The sequence below is a fragment of the Moschus berezovskii genome, chromosome 15 (assembly GCF_049115385.1).
Source record: "Moschus berezovskii isolate FMDL1 chromosome 15, NW_MosBer_1.0, whole genome shotgun sequence".
Classification (NCBI taxonomy): Eukaryota; Metazoa; Chordata; class Mammalia; order Artiodactyla; family Moschidae; genus Moschus; species Moschus berezovskii.
The window spans coordinates 56,709,414-56,726,914 of record NC_142474.1 but is presented as its reverse complement, the minus strand read 5'-3'; the positions used below and the strand labels follow the sequence as shown (position 1 = coordinate 56,726,914).

Sequence of the window (17,501 nt, the reverse complement as noted above, 5' to 3'; positions counted from 1 at the left end):
AAAGAGTTGACTCACTGGAAAAGAGTCTGATGCTGGGAGGGATTGGGGGCGGGAGGAGAAGGGGACGACAGAGAATGAGATGGCTGGATGGCATCACCGACTCGATGGACATGAGTTTGAGTGAACTCCGGGAGTTGGTGATGGACAGGGAGGCCTGGCGTGCTATGTTTCATGGGGTCGCAAAGAGTCGGACACGACTGAGCGAACTGAACTGACTGATAGCATATGACATAATCTCTGTTAGTCGGTAGTACAGTATGTTAAAAAAAAAAAAAAAAGCCTGGGCTCTGGAACCAGACCACCTGAGTTAAATTCTACCCTATCCAATTAGAAGCCGGGCGAGCTTAGGCCTGTTCCTTAACATCTCTGGTCACTGGTTTCCTTGTTTGTAAAATGGCTTGATAACATCAGACCTACCTTAGAGACTGTGGTGAGGGGTTGTATGAGGGGTTTTTTAATATATAAATTATTTATTTATGTGTTTTTGGCTGCACTGAGTCTTCATTGTTGCGTGCAGATTTTCTCCAGCTATGGAGAACAGGGGCTACTGTCTAGTAGCAGTGCACATTGCAGTGGCTTCTCTTGTTACAGAGCACGGGTTCTAGGCTCACAGGCTTCAGTAGTTGTGACTCAAGGGCTCTAGAACGTGGGCTTCAGTAGTTGTGACACTCGGGTTTAGTTGCTTTGAGGCATGAGGGATCTTCCCCGACTAGGGCTTGAACCCGTGTCCCCTGCCTTGGCAGGCAGATTCTTAACCCCTGGACCACCAGGGAAGTCCAGGTTATATAGTTTTAAACATGGAAAGCATTTAGAACAGTGCTGAGGATAGAGGAAGCATTGAATAATAATAAGTTCTTTTTTAAATTGTAAAATATGGATAACACAAAATTTACCATTTTAGTTATTTCTAGGTGCTCTGGCACTAAGTGCATTCACATTTTGTGGCCATCACCACCATCTACCTCCAGAACGTCTTCATCTTGCAGAACTGGGACTCTACACTCATTAAGTAATGACTCCCCATCCCGCTCTGCTCCCAGCCCCTGGTAACAATCATTATGAATTTGACTCTTCCAGGTTCCTCACATAAGTGGAGTCCTGCAGTATTGTCTTTTTGTGACTGGCTTCTTTCACTGAGCCGAATGGCCTCAAAGTTCATTCATGTTGTAGCACACGTCAGAATTTCCTTCTCTTTTAAAACTGAGTAATATCACATTGTGGGGCTTCCCTGGTGGCTCAGTGGTAAAGAATCCACCTACAATACAGGAAACATGGGTTCAATTCCTGGGTGGGGAAGATCCCCTGGAGGAGGAAATGGTAACCCACTCCAGTATTCTTGCTGGGAGAATCCCATTGACAGACGAGCCTGGTGGATCACCAAGAATTGGACACAACTAAGCACACACTCATGCAATATCACATTGTCTACACGACATTCTGTTTATCCCTTCATCTGTAAATGGGCATTTGAGCATTTGAGTTGTTTCCACATTTCAGCTACAGTGAATGATGTTGCTGTGAACACAGGTGTACAAATATGGGCCCGAGTCCCTGCTGTCTCTTCTTTTGCCCAGAAGCGAAATAGCTGGATTCTCTGGTAATTCTGTGTTTAATGGTGTTAGGAACCATCCTACTGTTTTTCATAACAGCTGCACCATCATTCTCATGGCTTTAAACACTGTCTACTGGCAGATGAATTCTATACAACTTCATACCTTTCCTGAGCTGTAGGTGAAGTGAAAGTGAAAGCCGTTAAGTTGTGTCCGATTCTTTGCGACCTCATGGACTATATAGTCCCTGAAGTTCTCCAGGCCAGAATACTGGAGTGGGTGGACATTCCCTTCTCCAGGGGATCTTCCCAATCCAGGGACTGAACCCAGATCTCCCGCATTGCAGGTGGATTTTTACCAGCTGAGCCACCAGGGAAGCCCAGCACGGAGGGAGGTAGGGAGCTGCAGGTAGATGTACATATGTACATAATTGCCTGCTTGGTCTTGTCAGTGTGATGTCTCACAGGCATCTCGAGGTTAAATATGTCCCAAACTGCACCTCTTACCCCACTGTGCTCTTTTCTGTTTTGGTAAATGACACTAACTGAGCGTCTGGTTGCCCCAAATAGCTTTTAAGCAGGACCAACTATAGAATTTGCCAGACCTGGTGCTCCATGAAGATGGGTAGGAACAGGGTGGTGAATTCTGCCTCCTTACAGGGCTATGCCCCCGCCCCCAGTGTACTGGCCATCCTGGGGGCATTGAAGCTGTACTAGGACCTGCCCAGTACCTGGATCCAGGGTGGCCCTGAACCTCCACTGAGTTCCCCACCAGCCTGGGTTGGGGACATCTCTTGACATTGATCACACCCCCATGAAGCTGGCCGTGAATCCTTCAGTGAATCTTGGATTCCTTTTTCCCTCACCCTCTAAGTTCACTTTATCATCAAGACCTATGAGTCTGACCTCTGAAATCCATCTCAGCTCTTTACTTCTCTGTCTCTCTTGCCATGATGAACATCCAAGCTGCCATCACTTCTCTCGACTATTAAAAGCAACCCAACCTGGTTTCTTTCACTCACACTTGCCCCTCCCCCTACATTCCACCACACAAGCCGGTGTGATTGTCTCCAAAAATAAATGAGTCCATGTTTACTGCCCAGTTTTAAAACATTTGTGGGCTCCTTGCCACATTTAGAATGAGATGTCAGCTTCTCACCAAGGCGTACAAAGCAGGTGATTTCATAGCCCTGTGTGCTCTTCTTTTCTTTTCCAGGCATGGCTTCCTGTTTTCTGCACCTTGAAGCTGCTAAGGCTGGAATGGTCTCAGGGCAGAGTTTTTCCACCTGGCACCACTGACATTTTGGATTACCCTTTGCCTGTGGGTTTGTCCCTTGCATGGTAGGTCAGCAGTATCCCTGACCTCTAACCCTTAGATGCTGGTGGCACCACCCCCTGCCACCGCTTTGTGAGGACAGAATGTCCCTGGACATTACCAAAATTCCCCCAGGGCCACCCACTTCCTGAGCTTCAGAACCTTCCTTGGAGCCCTAGAGCCCTGGTTCCTCCCTCAGGCTGGATCATTGTCCCCACATGCCCTCTATCACCTTTATCTGGTTGCATCTTCTTGTCCTTCAAAGAGCAAAGAACCCACCTGCCAGGCGGGAGACCTGGGTTTGATCCCTGGGTTGGGAAGATCCCCTGGAGAAGGGAACGGCTACCCACTCCAGTATTCTGGTCTGGTGAATTCCGTGGACTGTATAGTCCATGGGATTGCAAAGTGTCGGACACAACTGAGTGACTTTCACTTTCACTTTCCCTGATCAACCAATATAAAGTTGTCTCTCGGTCACACTCTATTTTAGATTGCTATCTAAATGCTCACCAGTCTCTGGTTTCTCTCTTGTTTAATTATTTGTTTGCTTACTTTCTGTCCCTCCTCTCCAGTCCCCACCAGGATGCAAGCTTTTTAGAGTGGTCATGTCTATCATTTTGGTTGAGTGCTGTATTCCTGACACCTGGAGTGGGACCTGGCATATGGTAAGTGCTTAGTGTATCTTTGGGCTTCCCAGATAAAGAACCCACTTGCCAATGAAGGAGACATAAGAGACTCGGGTTCAATCACTGGGTTGGAAAGATCCTCTGGAGACGGGCATGGCAACCCACTCCAGCATTCTTGCCTGGAGAATCCATTCATGGACAAAGAAGTTTGGCAGGTTACAATGCATGGGGTCATAAAGAGTCAGAGATGACCCAAACGATTTAAGACACATGTAATGCATCTTTGCTGAATGAATGAATTCATGACACTTTTATTTTATTTATTTATTTTTAAATTGAAGCATAGTTGATTTACAACATTGTGTTAATTTCAGGTGTACAGCAAAGTGATTCAGTTATATATATGTGTGTATATTTTTTCAAATCCTTTTCCGTTATGGTTTATTACAGGATGTTGAATATAGTTTCCTGTGCTATATAGGAGGGCCTTGTTGTTTATTTTGTATACAGTAGTGTGTATTTGATAATCTGAAACTCCTAATTTATCCCTCCCACCTTTCCCCTTTGGTAACCATAAATTTGTTTTCTATGTCTGTGAGTCTGTTTCTGTTTTGTAAGTAAGTTTATTTGTATCATATTTAGATCCAACATATAAGTGATATCATATGATATTTGTCTTTCTGTTTGACTTAGTATAATCTGTAGGTCCATCCATGGTGCTGCAAATGGCATTATGGCTGAGTAATATTCCATTGTATAAATGTATCACATCTTTTTTATCCATTCATCTGTTGATGGACATTTGGGATGTTTCCATGTCTTGGCTATTGTGAACAGGACTGCTATGAACATTAGGATGCATGTATTTTTTTCAAATTATAGTTTTCTTTAGATATTTGGCCAGGACTGGGATTGCTTGATCATATGGCAACTCTATTTTTGGTTTTTAAAGGAACTTCCACACTATTTCTCCTGGTGACTCAGATGGTAAAGAATCTGCCTGCAATGTGGGAGACCTGGGTTTGATCCTTGGGTTGGGAAGATCCACTGGAGAAGGGAATGGCTACCCACTCCAGTATTCTTGCCTGGAGAATTGCATGAACAGAGGGGCCTGGTGACCTACAGTCCGTGGGGTCACAGAGAGTCAACACAGTGGAGCGACTAACACTTTCACTTTACCTCCTATAGCAGTGTAGGACAGTTCCCTTTTCTCCACATCCTCCCCAGCATTTATTATTTTTAATGCTGGTCATTCTGACTGGTATGAGGTAGTATCTTGCTGTAGCTTTAATTTGCATTTCTCTAGTGACTAGTAAGGAGAAGGAAATGGCAACCCACTCCAGTATTCTTGCCTGGAAAATTCCAGGGACAGAGGAGCCTGGTGGGCTGCCGTCTGTGGGGTCGCACAGAGTCCAACACGACTGAAGCAACTTAGCAGCGGCAGTGATTAGCGATGATGAGCATCTTTTCCATGTGTCTATTGGCCATTCTTCTTTGGAGAAATGATTAGGTCTTCTACCCATTATTTGATTGGGTTTTTTGTGGTTTTTGTTATTGAGTTGTATGAGCTGTTTGCATATTTTGTAATTTCAGCTCTTATAAATTCACAACACTTTGAAACTCATGCTTGTTTTTGTGTACTCATCAAGCCATTTTCATTTCTCTCCAGTTCTTCCTCTTCCTTCCTTTTTATAGACTCTACTTTCCCTTTCTGATCCCCATTTCTGCTCTATTGTCTCTTTTCCTTCTCTTGATATTTCCCACATTAATTTGATTCAGCATCTTTCATAACAGAAACGCAGACTGGTCAAACATGACACAGATAAAGTCTTGGTGAAGTTGAATCAAGCAACAGGATCTCATGGTCAAGTTCACTGGACTTCGCATGGCAGCCAGGACTCAGAGGATCCCAATTGCCTGGGAACCAGACAGGACATCCCTAGGGGGAATCTCGGTGGCCTCTTGCTCCTTCTCTTTCCCCTCCTGCACTCTGAGTGTTGGCTTCTTTCTTCTCTCATTACGGCCAAGACCCCTGTGCCTCTTTGTTTATCTGGTGAGAAACATTATTTCCATCAATATCTCCATATACCTCTATTGAAGAAACCTGGCAGATTGAGCTAAAATGTCTTTATCCCAAATTCAAACAAACCATTGGGGAAAGAATTCCTTGGCTCAACTTGAGAAGGAGTCTTTGTTGACTGTCTCCATGTGCCAGGCACCTCTAGGTGATGAGGATACAGCAGACAATAGGACAGACACAATTCTGTTGTCATGGAACTTACATTCTCTGACACCATACTTGCTCTATGTTTATTACTAAATGTGTATCAAGAACCAGGTCCTTACCTTGCGCCAAAGATATAGCGAACAAATCACACAAGCATAATTATATATGGTGATAGGGTTAATTTTTAAAATATTTATTGTTTATTTGGTTGTGCTGGGTCTTACTTGAGGCAAGTGAACTCTTAGTTGCCACATGTGTGACCTAAGAATAGTTCCCTGACCAGGGTTCGAACCCGGATCCCCTGCCTTGGAGTGGGGAGTCTTAGGCACTGGACGACCAGGAAAATCCTGGCTGATAGAGTTTTCATCAGGTTTCTCCAATGTGACCCTTTCCCACCCCATTTCCATACTGTAAAGCTGCTACATTTAAGAGAGGAGGGTTGGTGTGCTTCACTTCGTGGACAATGTGTTTTATTCTTCATAGCTTTATTGAGGTACAATTTGCATACAACAGAATTCACCCATTTTAAGTGAACGGTTCATGCATTTTAGTAAAAATTGATATAGTGTACCTGAGGAAAATGGTCTCAGAGCTGACAGCCTAAGGATGCAGAGGATTTAAACAGGCAAAGGCAGGGAAGGACTGTTCTACGCAGAGGTCACAGCATGTGCTAGCCCCTCCTGGGAGTGTGGTGTGTTCAGGGAACTTGGGTGAGTCCTGAACCACCTAAAAAAAGGTAGGCTGTGTCACCATCCTTCATTCAATATGCTCATAAATATTTTCCTCAGAACATTTAAAAGTCAGTAGCATTTTATTGCCCAAGTGTGTAAATTCCAGTTCGGTGAAGCACATGCTTCTCTAAAACAACTCTGTCCCTGTTAGTTTATCCAAGGTTTTACTGTAACAGTGAGTAAATATTAGGATAGTAAATTTCAGAATGGTCCCTGAGGGGAGAATAAAAGTGTTAATAAGATTTCCCCCCTTTTTTAGGTCTTGTTTAAATGAGAATGTAAAGTACGTGTACTATTTCCTCTCTGATTTATTCCCCTTTGGAACAAACCCACCACAACAAAATGAGAATGGGAAGGTGATTCAGAGGCAGAAGAAGGGAAAGGAACTATTCTCAGAAAGATATCGTTTTACAAACAGAACCTGAAAAAAATCCAGTTAGCAAAACCACTGAAAGGCCGTTTCCAAGTGGAAGTATCTATGCAGAAAGAAGATAATAAAATGGATTTGATGAGCATATATGATTGTCTTTGCCACAAGCTAACTTTTCTTATTTGGTGCTTTCCACATTAATGCGTGTTTATTGTAGCAAGTGAAATAAGTGTATGAAGGCGAGACCAGTCATCTCCTTACTGCTTCGAGCCTCCCCTCACGTTCCCTTCCCTGCCACACCTCTGCCCTTGTTCCTGTAACTATACTTCATGCTCCTGTGCGATTCAGGAGAAATGAACTCGGAAAGACTCTTCTGAACTGGAGGTTGTCATGAACTGGAGTTGCTGGGAAACACCTGAAGGGAATGTTCACCCAAGAGGTACCTTGTGTTGACAGAGTAGGGATAGAATTGAAAACACAGTGCTTTGTTTATTTTTTCTTGGCTCACTGTAGGTGGCTGGCATCTCTGCTCCTAGCTAGGCTTTCTGAACTCCCTTGTCACCATTAGAAGCTTTGCTTCTGAATGGTAGACCCAGCTGAAGCTGTCGCAGCAGAAAGACCTGGGTTCAGATCCTGGCTTTGCCTCTTATGGTCTCTGTGATGTCAATAAATTTTGTAATGAACACTTCCTAGGTTGTGGAAGCATCACGACTTCATATTTGAAACAGAGACCTAGTACCTATCTCTGGGGTGTTTACAGTACCTACTGTTTTTAAATAAACATTTATTTATTTGGCTGTGCCAGGTCTTAGTTGTGTTACTTGGGATCTCTGATTTTCGTGAGATCTAGTACCTTGACCAGGGATCCAACCCGAGCCGCCTGTATTGGGAGCACAGAGTCTTAACCACTGGACCACCAGGGAAGTCCACTACAGTACCTACTCTTCAATCTCCCAGGTTATTGGATATCTCTGACGTCTTAGGATCCACAGCCAGAGACCAAGGCAAGTAGTATTTAAAGTGTCACGTTCCGTTCCGTTCCGTTCGGTCGCTCAGTCGTGTCCGACTCTATGCGACCCCGTGGACTGTGGCCTACCACGCTTCTCCGTCCACGGGATTCTCCAGGCAAGAATACTGGAGTGGGTTACCGTTTCCTTTTCCAGGGGATCTTCCCGACCCAGGGGTCGAACCCCGGTCTCCCGCATTGGAGGCACAGACGCTTTAACCTCTGAGCCACCAGGGGGGACTGAAAAGTTGGGCCTAACGTCTGTCTGTGAAACCAAGTGTCATAAGATAGGGAGGAAAGGAAGAGAAAGTACAGACTTGAGAATGTTAGTAGGGACTTCGCTGGCAGTCCAGTGGTTAACACTCTTTGCTTCCGCTGCAGGGAACACAGGTTGGATCCCTGGTCAGGGAAGTGAGATCCTGCATGCCACATGGCCAAAAAGAAAATACATAAATAAATGGAAAGGTATTTTTAAAAACCTTAAAAAATGTTAGTGGGCTGAAGTGGATTTGGAGTACTCATTTTGGAAGGAAGGAAGATATCCAGGAAAGGAAGGTTGGGCGATGTAGAGATTGTTAGAAAGATGTTGAGACTGATCAGGCAGTTGGGCTTCCAGTTTTCCTCTTCATTAGTTATGCATAGCTCCCATCAGTGGCAGGGTCCTACTGTGGCAGACCTTTCTTATTAATGACCCAGTGGAATAAAAGATTATGTGGAGCCCTGAGTGTCCCCAGAGGAAGGGATAGGGTCTACCCAGTGCTTTAAGTTTGTTCTGCAGTTTAACATACATGTGTGTTTGTGTGTCTGTGCCTGTCCAGTCACTCAGTCATATCTGACTCTGTGACCCCATGGACTGTACTCCACCAGGCTCCTCTGTCCATGCGATTTCCCAGGCAAGAATATTGGAGTGGGTGGCCATTTCCTTCTGCAGGGGATCTTCTTGACCCAGGGACTGATGACCTGTCTCCTGCAGTACAGGTTGATTCTTGACCACTGTGCCACCAAGGAAGTCCTAAGTTTAATGTAACAGTGGTCTAAAAGCAGAGAAGCCCAATTAAGGACAAGTGGCAAACTTTGCCAATGTTGAGAGGGAGGTGAGGATAAACACTGACAACTGAAAAAATTAAAAACAAAAAGATCGTGTCAAAGAATTCATCCACATGAGGACAAAGGTAGCACCCAAACATGAAAACTTGGATATTTACAGGTATTCTTTGGAGATACTGCAAATTTGGTTTCCAAATTACTGCAATAAAGTGAATACTGTAATAAATCGAGTTGCACACTTCTTTTGGTTTCCCAGGGCATGTAAAAGTTATGTTTACACCACACTATAGTCCATTAAGTGTGCAAAGCATTGTCTAAAAACATATATATATATATATATATATATATATATATATATGCTGCTAAGTCACTTCAGTCGTGTCCGACTCTGTGTGACCCCATAGACGGAAGCCCACCAGGCTCCCCCGTCCCTGGGATTCTCCAGGCAAGAACACTGGAGTGGGTTGCCATTTCCTTCTCCAATGTGTGAAAGTGAAAAGTGAAAGTTAAGTCGCTCAGTCGTGTCTGACCCTTAGCGACCCCACGGACTGCAGCCTACCAGGTTCCTCCATCCATGGGATTTTCTAGGCAAGAGAACTGGAGTGGCTTGCCATTGCCTTCTCCGATATATATATATACTTTAATGAAAAAATGTTTTCTTGCCAAAAATTATTAACCATCATCTCAGCTTTCCGCAAGTTGTAGTAGTAACATGAGAGATCACGGATCACCAGCAAATATAATAATGATGAGAAAAATTTGAAATGTGAGAATTACCAAAATGTGACTCAGAGACACAAGAGGAGCAAATGCTATTGGGAAAATGGCACTAATAGACTTCCTCAATACAGAGTTGCCACAGATCTTCAATTTGTAAAAAAAAATGAAGTGTCTGTGAAGCACAATAAAATGAGGTCTGCCTGTACATAAATGTCCAAAAAAGGGGAAAAGAAACTGAAGAAAGATTCATCAGTTTATTCGTTAAAACCATAAATCACTTTAGGTATTTCAAACAGAGAGGGATTTAATACAGGCAATTCAGTCATAAAACTGGTGGAAGAGCTGGGAGAACTAAAAGACAGAAGGTGGTGTTACCAGGGACCAGAAATTCAAGGAGCTGGGGACACGTTTCAAGCAGTTAGGGTCTGTATGTTGAAAGCTATTTGTTACCTAGTGTTCTAAGAACAGCTCTGTAGCTTTTCTGGTCTTTGTGCTTCTTGCCTGGAGAATCCCAGGGATGGGGGAGCCTGGTGGGCTTCCGTCTATGGGGTCGCACAGAGTCGGACATGACTGTAGCGACTTAGCAGCAGCAGCAGTCTGTGGGTTAGATTATAATTTCAAGGCTTAATGTTATGGCTTGTACAACATGGAGTCCCTGTACGGAATCAAGGCCATGATCTTGTAGTTACCAACAGGCTGTGAAAGTTGGTACATGGCATCTTAAACTTTGACAAGCAGGCAAATCATACAGCTGGGCTCCCTTGGTTTTGCCTTCCTCTGATTCAGCCCAGGGTTTGTTTGCTGATGTTTATGGAAACCAAGGAATGGTGCATGTCCCCTTTCCTCCTGGGTATGTTTAGGGGGAGAAGTGCATCTGTGCTCCAGGTGTGAGTTTAATGTTCCTAGTGGCATGATCCGATGGCAGGGCTGTTGAACATTTCTGTGGACACTCAGGGTTCCGTGAGTTTTTTTGTGTGCTTTGAATTTATTTATTTTTAATTAAAGGATAATTGTTTTACAATATTGCATTGGTTTCTGCCATACACCAGCATGAATCAGCCATAGATATACATATGTCCCTTCCCTCTTGAAACTCCCTCCCACCTCAAACTCAAACCAGGGCTCTGTAACAACCTAGAGCGCCTCTAGGTTGTTACAGAGCCCTGGTTTGAGTTCCTGGAGTTATACAGCAAATTCCCATTGGCTATGTTACATACCGTGAGTTTTTGAAAGAAGCAGTTTGGGAGGAGCTCAGTGGTGACTTTGCATGAAGAGGTGGAGAGGGGGCCATTTTGGTTTCTAGAATGCTGTAATATTCTCTCTCAGGCTGGCATGCAGTGTCTCATTCCTCAGCCTCCTCCATCATCCTCATGTGCCCTGGGTTGTCCCTTCCTGCTTTGCTTCCTTGGATCAGTCCTCCCTGCACGTGGTGGGAACAGAGAACCCAGACCATCCCTCAGCTGGTCTGCCCATTGATAATAGCTCTATTGATAGAGTCTGTGGTTCCTGTGACAAGTGAGAAGTCTTCCTGTTCTGAGGTCCATGCTTGCCACTCTGGAGCAGGCTGATGGATCAATTTCCACATTTTTTTGTGTGTTTACTCTTCCTTTAAGTGGGAAGATTCTGTATCAAAAAACACATTTCCATTGAATTCTATCCCTAAGAACGTTCCAATCTCCCCAAAGTAGGGTCAAGTTCACCAGCCTAAGAAGTTTGTCCTGAACTTGGCTGGATACCCCACCTGTCCTCCTATCTACCTGCCATAGGCACTGGGTTGTTCTAATCAAATGACTCAGTAGGGGTCTCCCCCAACCGTATCCTGTCTGCCCCCACATATAGCTCTCTCCTTCATACTCTGTTACTGGTAAAAGCTTTTTCAGCAAGGGAGGGTCTTACTACAATGGTCTTCTAAGCTCAGCTTGCCCATGGAGGGGTGACATTCTGGGCAGCTTTGTAAAGAATATGATCAGAATGCATGTGATTACCTCTCCTGAGTGTGATCCCCAGGAACTCCCAGACTCAACAGTTCAGCCAGGCCGATCAAAGGGACACAATTTGTCCCATGCACTGTGACTGTTGATTTGCAAAGCATTTAGAGCTTAACACACATTCTTAATTTGATCCTCACGTTCAATATTTTTCCCGGATGACAAAGGAGAAGCTCGGAGATTAGGGAGCAGAGGGCTGGTTATATAATGGAAAGCTGTGCCAGAAATCAAAATCCTCAGATGCTGACTTCTAGACCTTCTTTCTGTATCAGACAAAGGACTAGCCTAGGAAGATGTAATGAGTGTGGGTGCTTACAGCAAATGTGTCCTTGCAGAGGTCACAAAGATGAATTTGCCAGAGCCTGGCAAGGGTACATTTTTACAAAGGAAGCCTTCTGTGAATGGTGGAGGGGTGGGGTGGTGAAAGCAGAGTATGACTGGGGAGGATCCCCTCCATAGAGGGAGATAGTCCTAATAGTCCCATACATTTTCCAAAGATAGTGTCTTTTGATTCAAAGACATTAGAAAAAGCAGGTCTATTCAACGTGATTGAAAGAAGACTGGTTTGACTAAAGCCCTGACAAAGGTGGTTGAAGCACAGTACATGTTCATCTCTCTGATGCTAAAACTTACACCTTAAGAGAGGAAGGAGGGATTCCCTGGTGGCTGCCTGCCAATGCAGGAGACATGGGTTCAATCCCTGGTACAGGAAGATCCCACATGCTGCTGAGCTACTAAGTCCATGTACTGCAACAGCTGAGCCTGTGCTCTAGAGACTGGGAGCTGCAACTACTGAGTCCATTGCCCTAGAGCCCACGCTCCACAACAAAAAAAGCCACTGCAATGAGAAGCCCAGGCACCACAATTAGAGAGTAGCCTGCACATAAACGAAGACCCAGCACAGCCAAAGATAAATAAAATTATTTTTTTTAAATTTTTTAAAAAGGGGGGAAGGAGAGGAGACTTAAGAGACTTTCTCTGCCGTGACACACCCCTAGACCTTATACTTCTGGTATGTTGGGAATTGCTGACCAATCCTGAATTTCCGGGATTCAGGACTCATCTGGGTTTGCCTAGAGGGCTGGCAAGGTAGATCCCAGGCCTAGCCCAATCTTGAAGGGCAGTGTTTTTTAAAAAAGATTATTTTATTGAAGTAGAGTTGATTTACAGTGACAGTGTTGTGTTAATTTCTCCTGTACAGCAAAGTGATTCAGTTATATATATCTTCTTTTTTTTAAATTAATTTATTTTTTCTTGAAGGATAATTGCTTTACAGAATTTTGCTGTTTTCTGTCAAACCTCAACATGAATCAGCCACAGGTATACATGTATCCCCTCCCTTTTGAACCTCCCTCCCATCTCCCTCCCCATCCTACCCCTCCAGGTTGATACAGAGCCCCTGTTTGAGTTTCCTGAGCCATACAGCAAATTCCCGTGGGCTATTTTACATATGGTGATGTAAGTTTCCCTGTTACTCTTTCCATGCATCTCACCCTCTCCTCCCCCTCCCCGTGTCCACAAGTCTAGTCTCTATGTCTGTTTCTCCACTGCTGCCCTGTAAGTAAATTCTTCAGTATCATTTTTCTAGATTCCATAATATGCGTTAGAATATGGTATTTATCTTTCTCTTTCTGACTTACTTCACTCTGTATAATAGGTTCTAGGTTCATCCACCCCATTGGAACTGACTCAAATGCATTCCTTTTTATGGGTGAGTAATATTCCATTGTGTACATGTACCCCAACTTCTTTATCCATTCACCTGTTGTTGGACACCTAGGTTGCTTCCTTGTTCCAGCTATTGTAAATAGTGTGGAAATGAACAATGGGATACGTGTGTCTTTTTCAATTTTGCTTTCCTCAGGGTATATGCCTAGGAGTGGGATTGCTGGGTCATATGGTGGTTTTATTCCTAGTTTTTTAAGGAATCTCCATACTGTCTTCCATCGTGCATCAATACATTCCCACTAACAGTGCAAGAGCATTCTCTTTTCTCCACACCCTCTCCAGCATTTATTGTTTGCAGACTTTCTGATGAGGGCCATTCTGACCAGCGTGAGATGATATCTCACTGTAGTTTTGATTTGCATTTCTCTAATAATGAGCGATGTTGAGCATCTTTTCATGTGTTTGTTAGCCATCTGTATATCTTCTTTGGAGAAATGTCTGTTTAGGTCTATTTCCCACTTTTTTTTTTCATTAAGGTTATTTATTATTATTTTCATTTTTACAGCATCAGGTTAGCCTCACTTAGCCAAATATGTCTTGAAAAGGATATGCTGGTGAGCTTAATTTTCTGATTTATTGTGAATTAAGTCATTTTTGATGAAACAGTAATTTTACATTGCATTTTTAAGAATAATCTTTTTCCTAAAAGTAAGGATTGATTAAAATGGCTCTTACTTGCTTACTTAACACTCAAAGCTTTACTCAGCCATAGAAAAGAATGAAATAATGCTATCTGCAGCAACATGGATGGACCTAGAGATTAGGTCCATCCTAATCTGTCTGATTGCAGCCATGAAATTAAAAGACGCTTACTCCTTGGAAGGAAAGTTATGACCAACCTAGATAGTATATTAAAAAGCAGAGACATTACTTTGCCAACCAAGGTTCATCTAGTCAAGGCTATGGTTTTTCCCGTGGTCATGTATGGATGTGAGAGTTGGACTGTGAAGAAAGCTGAGCATCGAAGAATTGATGCTTTTGAACTGTGGTGCTGGAGAAGACTCTTGAGAGTCCCTTGGACTGCAAGGAGATCCAGCCAGTCCATTCTAAAGGAGATCAATCCTGGGTGTTCATTGGAAGGAGTGATGCTAAAGCTGAAACTGCAATACTTTGGCCACCTCATGCGACGAGTTGACTCACTGGAAAAGACTCTGATGCTGAGACGGATTGGGGGCAGGAGAAGCGGACGACAGAGAATGAGATGGCTGGATGGCATCACCGACTCTATGGGCATGAGTTTGAGTGAACTCCGGGAGTTGGTGATGGACAGGGAGGCCTGGCGTGCTGTGATTCATGGGGTCGCAAAGAGTCGGATACGACTGAGCGACTGAACTGAACTGAACTGAATCTGTCTGACTAAATGAAGTTAGAAAAAGACAAATATATGATATCACTTGTATTTGGAATCTAAAAAAAGTGATACAGATGAACTTATTTACAAAACAGAAATAGACTCACAGACATAGACAATACTTTTATCAAAGGGGAAAAATTGGGGCGAGGGAGGGAAGGGATAAATTGGAAGGCTGGGGATTAACATATACATACTACTACATATAAAATAGGTAACCAACCAAAACCTATTGTACAGCACAGGGAACTCTACTCCATATTCTGTAATGACCTACATGGGAAAAGAATTTGAAAAAGAATAAATACATGTATACATATAACTGAATCACTGCTATATGCCTGAAACTACCACAACATTGTTAATCAACCACATTATAATACAAAATAAAAATGTTATGGATACATGTATATGTAACGTTGAGTCCCTTTGCTGTTCACCTGAAATTGTCACAACACTTTTTTGTTAATCAGCTATACCCCAATACAAAACATAAAAGTTTTTAAAAATTAAAAAAAAAAACACTCATAGCTGATGGATGGCCTTCATCAGTTCTGTTGAATAAACAGTGGCAACCCTTGTCTGCAAGCATAACTGTCTCTCTCCTCTCTGGAGTTCCAGCAAAATCTTATGGAGGGACAGAATAATGAGGAAGACAAGTTGAGAGAACACTGCTCACTGGCATTCTGAAAAGTCTCATTTCTCCCTTTCGATACAGGCAGGAGCTGGCAGTGTTCCTGTTTGTGCTGTGATGGTTGATCTCCTCTCTAACTGTGTTCATGACACAGCCTGTGCACTGAGGAGGTATCCAGGCCCCAGTCTGAATCCTGGTTCTTCTGCCCATTAGCTGTGGGATCCAGGTTACGTAACGTGACCCTCTGCCCAGTCTGTTTATCTGTAGAATAAGGACCTCATAGAATCGATCCACAGGTTAAAGACGAGGTTTGAATACTCCTTGCCAATGCTTAGTGGGTAGCTGGCCCTCAGGAGATTGTTAGCCACAAGCTTTGGGGGGGCTTCCCAAATGGCTCAGTGGCAAAGAATTCACCTGCGAAGCAGGAGATGTGGCTTCTGTCCCTAATCTGGGAAGATCACCTGGAGAAGGAGATAGCAACCCACTCCTGTATTCTGGCCTGGGAAATTCCATGGACAGAGGGGCCTGGTGGGCTACAGTCCACAGGGTTCACAAAGAGTCAGACATGACTTAGGAATTAAGCAACAACTCAAACAGGCTTTTGGACCACCAGAGTCCCTCATTTATCCCCTGTGCTACAAGGGGTGGATGGCATCATATAGCAGATAAGAATTGGCTCCATCTCTCTCTGCAAATTTCTCGTCACTCAAAGCAGGACCATCTCGAAAAGGACTGTGCTGGGAATCTAGACTCTGAGACCAGGATATCGGTGGTGTCTGGAGGGATATGAATGGTCCTGAAAGATTAAGAAACTCTTCACCTGCCTGGAGGCAAGGACTCAGATCACATGCCTGCCGCACAGACCTGGCCACAGATGGAACAGACAGAAAGGTTTTCCTGTCCAGACTCATCCCAAACTTTGCTCAGGCCAGCTCCCCTCTGTGACAACGGAAAAGCAGGTTTCTGCTGCATGGATTGAGAGAAATAAAAGAGGAAGAACTAGCTGGTTCACAATTAAAATGAGTCTCAGTGAATGACCTGCTTAGCCTGATTGATTAATCAGTCAGGAAGTTCCAAGCAAGGTGACAAGGTTTTAGAAGACTTTTTATATTACTTTTCACATTTTGATATAAAAATAACCTTAGGTGTTGAGTTTCGTTTTTCTTTTTTTTTTAAATTTTAATTGGAGGCTAATTACTTTACAATATTGTATTGGTTTTGCCATACATTGACATGACTGCCCCGGGTGTACATGTGTTCCCCATCTTGAACCCCCCTCCCACCTCCCTCCTCCCCATATCATCCCTCTGGGTCATCCCAGTGCACCAGCCCCAAGCATCCTGTATCATGCATCGAACCTGGACTGGCGATTCGTTTCACATATGATAATATACATGTTTCACTGCCATTCTCCCAAATCATCCCACATTTGCCCTCTCCTACAGAGTCCAAAAGACTGTTCTATACATCTGTGTCTCTTTTGCTGTCTCGCATACAGGGTTATCGTTACCATCTTTCTAAATTCCACATATATGCGTTAGTATACTGTATTGGTGTTTTTCTTTCTGGCTTACTTCACTCTGTGTAATAGGCTCCAGTTTCATCCACCTCATTAGAACTGATTCAAATGTATTCTTTTTAATGGCTGAGTAATACTCCATTGTGTATATGTACCAAAGCTTTCTTATCCATTCGTCTGCAGATGGACATCTAGGTTGCTTCCATGTCCTGGCTATTATAAACAGTGCTGCGATGAACATTGGGGTACACGTGTCTCTTTCAATTCTGGTTTCCTCTGTGCGTATGCCCAGGAGTGCAATTGCTGGGTCATATGGCAGTTCAATTTCCAGTTTTTTAAGGAATTTCCACACTGTTCTCCATAGTGGCTGTACTAGTTTGCATTCCCACCAACAGTGTAAGAGGGTTTTCTCCACACCCTCTCCAGCATTTATTGCATGTAGACTTTTGGATAGCAGCCATTCTGACTGGCGTGCAATGGTACCTCATTGTGGTTTTGATTTGCATTTCTCTGATAATGAGTGATGTTGAACATCTTTTCATGTGTTTGTTAGCCATCTGTATGTCTTCTTTGGAGAAATGTCTGTTTATATGTCTTTTTCCCACTTTTTGTTTGGGTTGTTTGCTTTTCTGGTATTGAGTTGTATGAACTTCTTGTATATTTTGGAAATTAATCCTTTGTCAGTTGTTT

The 17,501-nt window shown here is 43.5% G+C and overlaps 1 long non-coding RNA gene across 2 annotated transcripts in view; it reads left to right on the top strand.

Annotated features, from left to right (window-relative positions):
- The first annotated feature begins 7,423 nt into the window (after positions 1 to 7,423).
- Positions 7,424 to 17,501, top strand: part of LOC148775445 (uncharacterized) — a 143,347-nt gene continuing 133,269 nt past the window's right edge. For both annotated transcript variants that reach the window (XR_016039181.1, XR_016039180.1), the window contains exon 1: positions 7,424 to 7,822. This is a non-coding gene — a long non-coding RNA (uncharacterized LOC148775445). The remainder of the gene's footprint in view (positions 7,823 to 17,501) is intronic.